Genomic DNA, 12285 nt, shown 5'->3' on the forward strand with positions numbered 1-12285 from the left:
CTGGCACTCCTTCTCTGCCACCCCTTGCCCCTGGCACTCCTCTCTGCCACCTGTCCCACACCCCTCCCGTGGCGCTCCACCCTCACCATTCCCAACAGCCTTTGCTCCCACCAGATTTACAAACTCGCTCTCCGCTCCACGTTGACAAATTCAGAACTGTGCAAAAGCCTTAGACACCCCAGCTATATATATGTGCCTAAGACAGTACTGTATATGTCACCATATACAGTACTACACCAAGGTTCATATTCTTGCAGGCATTTATAGGGAAATAAAAATATACAAAAGAATTTATGAAAATCTAAACATAGACAAAGCATGACAAACAACGATGTAGTAAGGAAGACAAATTGTGCAGATCACAAAAACCACTGACAACATGAACTGCAGAGGTTGAAAGTGCATCAGTAGGTTGTGGAATCAGTTCAACGTTGAGGTGAGTGAAGTTTTCCCCTCTGGTTCAGGAGCCTGATGACTGCAGGGTGATAACTGTCCCTGAGCCTGGTGGTGTGGGTCCTGAGGCAGCAGTGAGAAGAGAGCATGGGCTGGATGGTGGGCAACAGTTCCCAACCTGGGGTCCACGGGCCTCTCAGTTAATGGTACGAGAGAGGTTGGGAACCCCCGATGGTGAGGGTCCTCGGTGACAGATGCTGCTTTCTTGTGGCAGCACGCCATGGCAGTGTGCTCAGTGGGGTGAGCGGCGTGTTACCAGGTCTGTGTGGAAGAGTGTGGTGGCTGGGGGGGTCAAGACAGCAAGAGTGTGGCAGGCAGTGACAGACCCTGAGCTGAGCTACACTGCAGATCGGCTGCAATCATCTCCCTGCAGTCAGCACTCAGCTCTTGTTGACAAAGTGAGAATCAGCAAACGGCCTTCCTTTTGCCATTCGATGTTAATGCACACAAGGTTAACTTGCTGCAGCACTGCAGCAGAACCACTGCTACATTCGACTGACCCCTGAGGCCTGGAGAACCTTAACTTACACAGGAGGCTACTCCCTCCTCAAGTCCACACTGACTCCCACCAGGGCAACCTCACGAGTCACACGCAACCCCAGTTCATCCCATCAGGTAAGCAGCATTCTGAGGAAAAACATACACAGTGGTCACTTTACCCCCCACTCCCCACCCCCACCTAATCAAGTGGCCACTCGGTGTGTGTTCATGGCCTTTGGCTGCTGGAGCCCATCCACGTCAAGGTTCGACATGTTGTGCGCTCAGAGACGTCCTTCTGCACCCCACTGTTGTGACGTGTGGTTATTGAGTTACTGTCACCTTCCTGTCAGCGTGAACCCGTCTGACCATTCTCCTCTGATCTCTCTCATTAACAAAGGGATTTTCCCCACAGAGCTGCTGCTCATTGCCTGGTTTCTTTTTTGTTTCTCGAACCACTCTCTGTAAACTCTAGGGACTCCTCATAAACTCTGTAAAATCCCAGGAGATCAGCAGTTTCTGAGATACTCAAACCACCTAACCTGGTACCTTCAGTCAGTCCATGTTAGATCACACTTCTTCCCCATTCTGTTGTTTGATCTGAACAATGACTGAACCTCTTAACCATTTCTGCATGCTTTTTTGCATTGAGATGCTGCCACATGATTGGCAAATTAGATATTTGCATTAACGAGCAGGTGTACAAGTGTACCTAATAAAGCGGCCACTGAGTGTAAATTAAATGTAAATTATGCACAAATTTTACAATGAAGAACAAAATTATGACAAAAGAATAATCCATTTTAGTGCGAAGTGATCAAAGTGCAGCTGTTGTGAGGCAGTGATTAATAAAGCTAATCTGTGTTGCTAAACTGCAGGGGTTAAGGTCATGCTGGTTGGTCAACAACTGAATAGCTGAAGGGAAGTTACTGTTCCTGAACCTGGGGGTGTGGGACTTCAGGCTTCTGTAACCTCCTGGACAATTGGAGCTGGGAGAAGATGGCAATGGCCCAGATGTGGGGACCTTTGATGATGAACTTGGAGACCTTACCTACTGTCCCTTCCTGTAGGCCATTAATTGAAGGCCAAGGACAGATCCTTGGGGATGTCCACTAGTTACATCCTCCCAGCCTGAAAATGATCCACTTGTTATGACTCTGCCTCCCCTATGAAGTTATCTTCAAGGGGCAATGTCTCAGGAAGGTGGCATCCATGATCAAAGACCCCCACCATCCACAACACGACATCCATTATCAAAGACCCTCACCATCCATGACATGCCCTCTTCTTGATACTGCCATTAGACAAGATGTGCAGAAACCTGAAACCTGAAGACCTCATGGTTCAGCAAAATATTCTTCCAAGCTCACCTGAACAATCCTATCACAACCCCAGACTGTAGGGGACATAATTTTAAGGTGATTGCAGAAAAGCGTAAGGAGGATGTCAGAGGTAGTTTTTTCTTCACACAGAGAATGGTGGGTGTGTGGAACATGCTGCCAGAGATAGAGGTAGAGAGACATTAGGGACCTTTAAAAAGCTCTTAGATAGGCACATGGATGATAGAAAAATGGAGAGCTATGTAAGAGGGAAGGGTAAGATTGACCTCACCGTAGGTCCCTAATATATCTCCCTCTACTGCCATATCTAACATCTCTAACATCCTCACCTATACTTTACTCCAATCACCTTAAAAAATGTCATTTCATATCAGCTATTTTCATCCTGGGAAAAAGTCTCTGATTGTCCACTCGATCTATGCCTCTTATCATCTCGAACACCTCTGTCAAGTCATCTCTCATCTCATTCACTCCAAAGGGAAAAGCCCTAACTAAGTTGCTCAACCTCTCCTCAAAAGACGTGCTCTCTAATCCTGGTAAATCTCTTCTACACCCTCTTCTACATCTTTCCTATAATGAGGTCACCAGAGTTGAACTCAATAATCCAGGTGTCATCTAAATATGGTTTTATAGAAATGCAACATTACCTGGCGGCCCTTGAACTCAATCCCTCCATTAATGAAGGCCAACACACCATACACCTCCTTAACCACCCTATCAACATGCACAACAACTCTGAGGGATCTATGGACGTGGATCACAAGATCCCTCTGTTCCTCCACACTGCTAAGAATCCTGCCATTAACCCCGTCTCTTGCCATCAAATTTGACGTTCCAAAGTGAATCAGTTCACACTTTTTTGAGTTAAGTTCCATCTGCCACTTTCAGTTCAGATCTGCATCCTATCATCAACCGGTTGCAACCTATAACAACCCTCCACCCTATCCACAACTCCACCAACCTTCACAGAATTATTCATAGAAACATAGAAACATAGAAAATAGGTGCAGGAGTAGGCCATTCGGCCCTTCGAGCCTGCACCGCCATTTATTATGATCATGGCTGATCATCCAACTCAGAACCCTGCCCCAGCCTTCCCTCCATACCCCCTGACCCCTGTAGCCACAAGGGCCATATCTAACTCCCTCTTAAACATAGCCAATGAACTGGCCTCAACAGTTTGCTGTGGCAGAGAATTCCACAGATTCACCAGTCTCTGTGTGAAGAAGTTTTTCCTAATCTCGGTCCTAAAAGGCTTCCCCTCTATCCTCAAACTGTGACCCCTCGTTCTGGACTTCCCCAACATCGGGAACAATCTTCCCGCATCTAGCCTGTCCAATCCCTTTAGGATCTTATACGTTTCAATCAGATCCCCCCTCAATCTTCTAAATTCCAACGAGTACAAGCCCAGTTCATCCAGTCTTTCTTCATATGAAAGACCTGCCATCCCAGGAATCAATCTGGTGAACCTTCTTTGTACTCCCTCTATGGCAAAGATGTCTTTCCTCAGATTAGGGGACCAAAACTGCACACAATACTCCAGGTGTGGTCTCACCAAGGCCTTGTACAACTGCAGTAGTACCTCCCTGCTCCTGTACTTGAATCCTCTCGCTATAAATGCCAGCATACCGTTCGCCTTTTTCACCGCCTGCTGTACCTGCATGCCCACTTTCAATGACTGGTGTATAATGACACCCAGGTCTCGTTGCACCTCCCCTTTTCCTAATCGGCCACCATTCAGATAATAATCTGTTTTCCTATTTTTGCCACCAAAGTGGATAACTTCACATTTATCCACATTAAATTGCATCTGCCATGAGTTTGCCCACTCACCCAACCTATCCAAGTCACCCTGCATCCTCTTAGCATCCTCCTCACTGCTAACACTGCCACCCAGCTTCGTGTCATCCGCAAACTTGGAGATGCTGCATTTAATTCCCTCATCCAAGTCATTAATATATATTGTAAACAACTGGGGTCCCAGCACTGAGCCCACTAGTCACCGCCTGCCATTCTGAAAAGGTCCCGTTTATTCCCACTCTTTGCTTCCTGTCTGTTAACCAATTCTCTATCCACATCAATACCTTACCCCCAATACCGTGTGCTTTAAGTTTGCACACTAATCTCCTGTGTGGGACCTTGTCAAAAGCCTTTTGAAAATCCAAATATACCACATCCACTGGTTCTCCCCTATCCACTCTACTAGTTACATCCTCAAAAAATTCTATGAGATTCGTCAGACATGATTTTCCTTTCACAAATCCATGCTGACTTTGTCCGATCATTTCACCGCTTTCCAAATGTGCTGTTATCACATCCTTGATAACTGACTCCAGCAGTTTCCCCACCACCGACGTTAGGCTAACCGGCCTATAATTCCCCGGTTTCTCTCTCCCTCCTTTTTTAAAAAGTGGAGTTACATTAGCCACCCTCCAATCCTCAGGAAATGGAACCATAGTAAAATGTAATGACGGGAAAAGATGAGGCTGCTTTTCTTTATCTGAGGTAACATTAAGGGGAGATACAACAAAAGGTGTTAAAGTTCATGTTGAGGTCAATGGAATAAAATCTGTAGATGTTGGAAATCCAGAGCAACACCTACAAAATGCTGGAGGAACTCAGCAGATCAGACAGCATCTATGGAGAGGAATGAACTGTTGATATTTTGGGTCAAGAGCTTCCGTGGAAAGGAGGGGGTTAGAAACCAGAATAAGGTGGTGGTGGAGGGGGAGGCGTATAAGCTGGTAGGTGAGGGGGAAAGATGGGTGAGAGATGGGAGGATGAAGCGAGAAGCTGGCAGGAGATAGGTAGAAGAGGTGAAGGGCAGAAGAAGGAATCTGTTGGGAGGGGACAGTGGACCATGAGAGAAAGGGAAGGACGATGGGCACAGAGGAGAAGACGATGGGTAAGGGGAGAAACAGAATGGGGAATGGAGAAAGAAAGAAAGAGGGAGGAGGGCAGAAATTACTGGAAGTTAGAAAAAGTGAGGTTCATGCCATCAGGTTGGAAGCTACCCAGTCAAGATATGAGGTTCTTCTACAGTCCTTTACCTTTTCCAACTTCTCACTTTATCACCCTCCTCACTCATGTAGCATCACTTATCACTTTCTAGCTTGTCCTCCTTCCCCCGCAACACCCTCTTCTTATTCTGGCCTCTTTGCCCTTCCTCTCCAGTCCTGATGGAGGGTCACAGCCCCAATGTCAACTGTTTATTCCCCTCCATAGATGCTGCCTGACCTGCTGAGATCCACCAGCATTTTGTGTGTGTTGCTCTAGATTCCCAGCACCTGCAGAATCTCTTGTGTTCAGGATATGAGGTGCTGCTCCTCCAACCAGAGTGTGGTCTCCTTGTGGTAGTAAAGGAGGCCATGGACCAACATATTGGAATGGGAATGGGGATTGGAATTAAAATGGGTAGCCACTGGGAAAACTCACCTTTGTGGCCAATGGAGTGAAGGTGCTTGACAAAGCACCCTTCCCCACCAGTCTACGTCAGGTCTCACCAATGCAGTGGAGTCTGTAATGTACAGTGCTGCTCCTGCAAAGAGCCAGTTTTCAAGGCTTTTACACAGTGGCTACGTATGCCCACAACAATAAAATTAAATCTGAGGTGAAACACCTTCATTCAGAGTTTGGAATTCTCTATCCCTACCAAGAATTCCAGCCAAGAATGTTCTGGCCTAAAGATCAAAATGCCGCAGATTCTCAGAGTGCACATCACAGACGATCTCACCTGCTCCCTCAACACCACCTCTTTAGTCAAGAAAGCACAGCAGTGTCTTCACGTCCTGAGGAGATCGAGGTGAGTGAAGCTCCACCACTCCCCTCCCGAATTCTGACCAACTTTTGCAGGAGCGCCATGGAGAGTGTCCTGACCAGCTGCATCTCCATCTGGTATGGGAGTTGCAAGGCACCTGGCTGCAAATCCCAACAAAGGATCATGAAGACAGCTGAGAGGATCATCAGGGTTTCTCTTCCACTCCTCTGAGATATTTATCAGAAGCACTGTGTACACAGAGCCCTCAGCATTGTCAATGATCCCTCCCATCCATCCAACAGTCTCTTTGGCCCCCTAGCATCAGTCAGGAGGTACTGCAGCATTAGGACAAGGACTGTTAGGATGGGAAACAGTTTCTTCCCCAGGCTGAGAAACTACTGAAACCCCCTGTCACAACCCTGGTCTCATCACGTATGAAGCACCATTAGTGTTAGACTGTTTACTTTTTAAATGCACCTTATTATTTGTTAATTTATTTGTAGTAATATGACTTTGTGTTTTGGTGTGAGTTATATGTTCTGTGTTGTGCCCATGGGTCAGGAGGAACATTGTCTCGTTTGGCCGTATACATTTATACAGTTGAATGACAATAAACTTGAACTTGAATCTGAAACAGAAAATTCTGGAAACACCCAGCAGGTCAGGGAGTATTGCATACAGTTCTGGTCACCCCATTACAGGAAGGATGTTGAGGCTCTGGAGAGGATGCAGAAGAGGTTCACCAGGGTGCTGCCTGGATTAGAGGGCGTGTGTTATAATGAGAGGTTGTTTTCTCTAGGGTGGCAAAGACTGAGGGGAGATTTGATAGAGGTTTATAACACTATGAGAGACAGAGAGAGCAGACAGACAATATCTTTACCAAAGGCTGAGATGTCTAACACCAGGAGGCATTGGTTTAAGATGAGAGGGGGTAATTTGAAAGGAGATGTTTTTTAACAAAGAGAGTAGTGGCTGGAATGCACTGCCGGGGTGGCAGTAGAGGCAGACACATTACAGCCTTTTAAGACACATTTAGATAGGCACAGGGATGTGAGGGAAATGGGCATTGTGTAGGCAGAGGGGACTAGTCAGCCATTTGATTGCTAGCTTAATTGGTTCAGTACAACATTGTGGGCCGAAGGGCCTGTTCCTGAGCTGTTACTGTTCTCTGTTCTCCGTTCTATCCTTTATCATATTCAAGAATGCAACCAGTACATTTGGGAAGCTGGAAGCTACAGGGATCAGATGGATAGTTGAATTCGGGGTAGAGGATGAGATGGGAACTCGCTGAATGGAGGGACTGGTGAGGGGTGGATCTGAGAATCCCCACTGTGATGTATGGGGGGGAACTATGAGGGTTAGTAAGTCGTGAGCATGTTACGTTGGCATCAGAAGAGTGGCAACACTTGTGGGCTGCCCCCAGCTTATGCTCACTGATTTTATTTGATGCAAACGACACATTTCACGTTTCAGAGTACGTGAGACAAATTGGAGTCCCACCATTCACCAGTGCCTTCATGACAACTCCCTCTGTCTCGGCATCACTTCACAGCCCAGAAGCAAAAACTCTCGTCAATGAGGACTGACATATCTGCACCCAACTCCGTCGGTCTGTCCCGTTCAGAGGCACCAGGTGCTGGGGTCCAGAGCAGCACGGAAGACAGCGTAATGCTCAGCCTGACACTCGAACAGCTTTGGGTGGTTCAGGAGTTTGCAGTTCACTCCTGGCACCAACTGCAAGGAGTTTGTACATTCTCCCTGTGACCATGTGGGTTTCCTCCGGGTGCTCTGGTTTCCTCTCACAGTCCAAAGGTGTACCGGTTATAAATTAATTGGTCATTGAATTGTCCTGTGATTAGGCTAGGGTTAAATCAGTGGGTTACTGTATCTCTAAATAAATAAACCAGATGGAGAAGAAACTCAGCAGTTTGAGCAGTATCTGTGGAGGTGAGAGAGGGTTGGTCGAGACCCATTGTCTGGACTGGATTAACTGTCATACAGTTCTGATGTAGGGTCTCAGCCTGAAACATCGACTCTTTATTCACTTCCATAGATGTTGCCTGACCTGCCAAGTTCGTCCAGCATGTTATGTGCTCCCTTGATTCTCTCCCTCATTTTCTCTCCCACCATCCTCACTGCCCCATCTCCTCTTCCCTCCTCACTCACATTCAACCCCCTCCACATCTCGTGGTCAGAATTACACCTCACTGTCAAATCCCCAATCCCCGGACCCGCCTCACTGGGATTAACCCTCACCTCCATTACCCCAAAACTTGACCTTCCTCAGTAGAAAACCCCCGCCCGAGAAAGTCTTCGGGCAATTTGCAAGCGGTTTCGGTCAGCGCGGAACCAGTGATTTGATGGCCTCAGGCGAAATTGAGGGTCGCGACTCGAAACGTCGACTGTTTATCAGTTCCATAGATGCTGCCTGACCTGCTGAGTTCCTCCAGCAATGTGTGAGTGTGTGTGCGTCTCTGTGTCTACGTGTGTTACAATTGTCCACACATCCACCTCTCCACTTTCCAACTCTCTAACCCAGCCCTGTACGCTGAGATCGCGGCCGGAGACCCTCTCCCTCGACCTTCCACAAGTTGGTAGTAACCTTGTCTATTAGCCCCCAGCACAGGGAGAGCCTCGTCCTCCCGCGACCACCTCGGAGACCCGGGATTTCTTGGGACTTATTTAGTTGATATTAAATTAAAACTGGACTCACTGTGATCTCGTTGCAGCGTGCCAGGATCATTCAGCGGTGGGTCTCTCTCTCCCTCCTCCGGATAGGATGAGGCTGCTGTTCCAATATGACTCAATAACTCGCACAGCCGATGGAGAGATAGCGCAAGCAGAGGCCAAATTCTGCCCCAGTGTAAACTCCCTCTCCCGCCGCTGTCAGTGGATTTGATGTTTCGGCTGACACCTCTCTCTCCAACTGCGAACTGGGATTACGCTTCGCTCTCTCTCGCTCTCTGCACCAAGTGCCGGAGAGCTTATCCCCTCCCTCAGCAGCGCACCACAGAATAATTCATTGGCTGCATCTCGGCCCCCGCCAATCCCGCACTGAATACAGGATCGTGACGCCTCCCGGGGAAGATCCCATTCGTACAGCAGAGAGTCAAGTCCATTCAGCGGAGATCGGACGGGCTGCGACTCCCCCGCAAAGCCGGCAGGGGGCGATGCTGAGTTGGCTCATAGATGTTCCGTAAGAGGTGAGAACGAAAACCAAGCTGAGAGACACAAGACCATAAAACATTGGAGCAGAGTTAGGCCAATCGGCCCATCGAGTCTCTCTGCCATTTGATCGTGGGTGATTTATTTTCTCTCTCAACCCCGATCTCCTGTTGTCTCCCCTGACCCTACCAATCAAGAACTTATCATGGTCCACTCTCCCCTCCTATCAGATTCGTTCTTCTCCAGCCTTTGCCATTTCCACCAATCACTTCTCAGCTTCTTACTTCATCGTCCCTCTCCCACTCACCTGGCTTCACCTATCACCTTCCAGCTTGGACTTCTTCCCTTCCTCCCCCTTTCCTTTCCAGTCCTGATGAAGGGTCTCAGCCCAAAACGTCAACTGTTTACTCCTCTCCATAGACGCTGCCTGACCTGCTGAGTTCCTCCAGCATTTTGAGTGTGTTGCTCTGGATTTCCAGCATCTGCAGAATCTCCAGTGTTTAAGAACCTATCAAATTCCACTTTAAATACAGTATACCCTACCCGGTCTTCAACCCTGAGCTGTGTTTAAATACAGTATACCCTACCCCATCGTCAACCCTGAGGTGTGTTTAAATACAGTATACCCTACCCCATCGTCAACCCTGAGGTGTGTTTAAATACAGTATACCCTACCCCATCATCAACCCTGAGGTGTGTTTAAATACAGTATACCCTACCCCATTGTCAACCCTGAGGTGTGTTTAAAGCTTTAAGTTCCTCGGGGTCAATATCACAAATGACCTGATCTGGTCCAACCAAGCAGAGTTCACTGCCAAGAAGGCCCACCAGCACCTTCCTGAGAAAACTAAAGAAATTTGGCCTGTCCCCTAAAACTCTCACTAATTTTTATAGATACACAGTAGAAAGCATTTTTCTAGGGTGCATTACAACCTGGTATGGAAGTTGTCCTGTCCAAGACTGAAAGAAGCTGCAGAAGATCGTGAACATGGCGCAGCACATCACACAAACCAATCTTCCGTCCGTGGACTCACTTTACACCGCACGCTGTCAGAGCAGTGCTGCCAGGATAATCAAGGACACGACCCACCCAGCCAACACACTTTTTGACCCTCTTCCCTCCGGGAGAAGATTCAGGAGCTTGAAGACTCATATGGCCAGATTTGGGAACAGCTTCTTTCCAACTGTGGTAAGACTGCTGAACGGATCTGGGCCGTACCCTCCAAATATCCGGACCTGCCTCTCGGTTTTTTTGCACTACCTTACTTCCCATTTTTCTATTTTCTATTTATGATTTATAATTTAAATTCTTAATATTTACTAATTTTAACTTTTTAAATATTTTTGATATTTAATATTTGTAATCTAGGGAATGTGAAGCGCAGAATCAAATATCGCTGTGATGATTTTACGTTCTAGTACCAATTGTTTGGTGACAATAAAGTATAAAGTACAGTATACCCTACCCCATCGTCAAGCCTGAGGTGTGTTTAGCCCCCTGCACTACTCTGAATTCAAGAGCTGTGAGCTAATGTTGCAGCTCCATCAGACCCTGATGTTACATTTATTATTGAGGTATGAATACTGTCTGAATCTCAACCTTGAGATTTGTCTTCCTGCAGGCAGCCAGAAAACAAAGAAACACAACAGAACCCACTTAAAGGGAGAAAACACTCTCAACAAGACCATGAAACACCCAATGTGTGAAAAAAACAAACTGTTCAAACAATAAAAGGTAAACAAAGAACATTAACCACTGAGTCCCCAAAAGTGAGTCCACAACCATGAAACCACCGAGGCGACTGCAGCCGGTCCAGGAGCAAGTTGGCTGCAGGCCACAGCTGCCAGAATCAGTTCAGTGCTGAGGGGAGTGCTGATGGCTGCAGGCCACAGCCACGGGATCAGCTCCACACTGGGGTGTGTGCTGATGGCTACAGGCCACAGCTACAGAATTTAGTTCAGCGCTGACACAGTCCTGCAGGCCACAGTCAGGGATCAGTTCATCGCTGAGGGGAGTTCTGATGGCTGCAGGCCACAGTCAGGGATCAGTTCATCGCTGAGGGGAGTTCTGATGGCTGCAGGCCACAGTCAGGGATCAGTTCAGTACTGAGGTGTGTGCCGTTGGCTACAGGCCACAGCTGCAGAGTCTGTTCAGTGCTGAGACGAGTGCCAATGGCTGGATGGTTAGTCCACACTTGGAATATTGTGTTTAGTCCTGGTTGCCTTATTATAGGGAAGATGTGGAAGCTTTAGAGAGGGTGCAGATGAGATTTACCAGGATGCTGCCTGGATTAGAGAGCATGTCTTATCAGGATAGGTAGAGCAAGCTTTAGAATGAAGGAGGATAAGAGGTGATTTGACAGAGTGATTTTATACATGATCATAACAGGGATGGATTGAGCAGATATCATTTTTCCCTGAGTGGAAATGTCTAATAATTTGAAGGTTATTGAAGGAAAGTATAGGGGACAATTCAGAGGTAGTTTTTTTACAGAGAGTGATGGGTGTGTGAAAGAAGGCCCTGTCATGGGTGGTGGGTGGTGGGTGGTGGGTTGTGGTAGAGGCTCCCTGCAATTCAACAGGAGGAATGCATGCTCTTAGGGGCATTTAAGAGACTCGTAGATTGACACATGGGTGATAGAGAAATGGAGGGTTGTGTGTGAGGTAAGGGTTAGATTGATCTTGGAGCAGGCTAAAGGGTTGACACAACACAGTGGACTGCAGGCCCTGTATTGGTCTATGTTCTATATTTCTATTTTCCAATAAATTGCTGCAGGAAAACAAATCTCAGGGTAGTACTTGGTAATAAAAGTACTTTAATAACAAATTCACTGAACTTCAAAATGATAACACTTGGAATTGGCTTGGATGTGGCAATTTGGTCAACATTGTGCTGAATAACCTGTAAACATACTGAATGACTGATTCTTTAACCCTGCATCAGGTCCGAGAGTTGGGAGGGACAACAGCTGGCATAAAGATCTTACCACCTGGATGGACAAGGAATTCACCTTGTTTACTGCTCAGCCTTCTGTCGTTTATTTTCAACCAGTGAACCCGAATCAGAATCAGGTTTAATGTCGCTGCCAGATG

The 12285-nt window shown here is 47.1% G+C and overlaps 1 protein-coding gene across 1 annotated transcript in view; it reads right to left on the minus strand.

The window, feature by feature from the left end:
- Positions 1–9058, minus strand: part of phf24 (PHD finger protein 24) — a 66226-nt gene extending 57168 nt beyond the window's left edge. Inside the window, exon 1 of the mRNA XM_063047748.1 lies at positions 8741–9058. The gene's annotated coding sequence lies outside the window, so the exon portion shown is untranslated. The remainder of the gene's footprint in view (positions 1–8740) is intronic.
- Positions 9059–12285: the final 3227 nt, after the last annotated feature.

Source organism: Mobula hypostoma, chromosome 5 (genome assembly GCF_963921235.1).
Source record: "Mobula hypostoma chromosome 5, sMobHyp1.1, whole genome shotgun sequence".
Lineage (NCBI taxonomy): Eukaryota > Metazoa > Chordata > Chondrichthyes > Myliobatiformes > Myliobatidae > Mobula > Mobula hypostoma.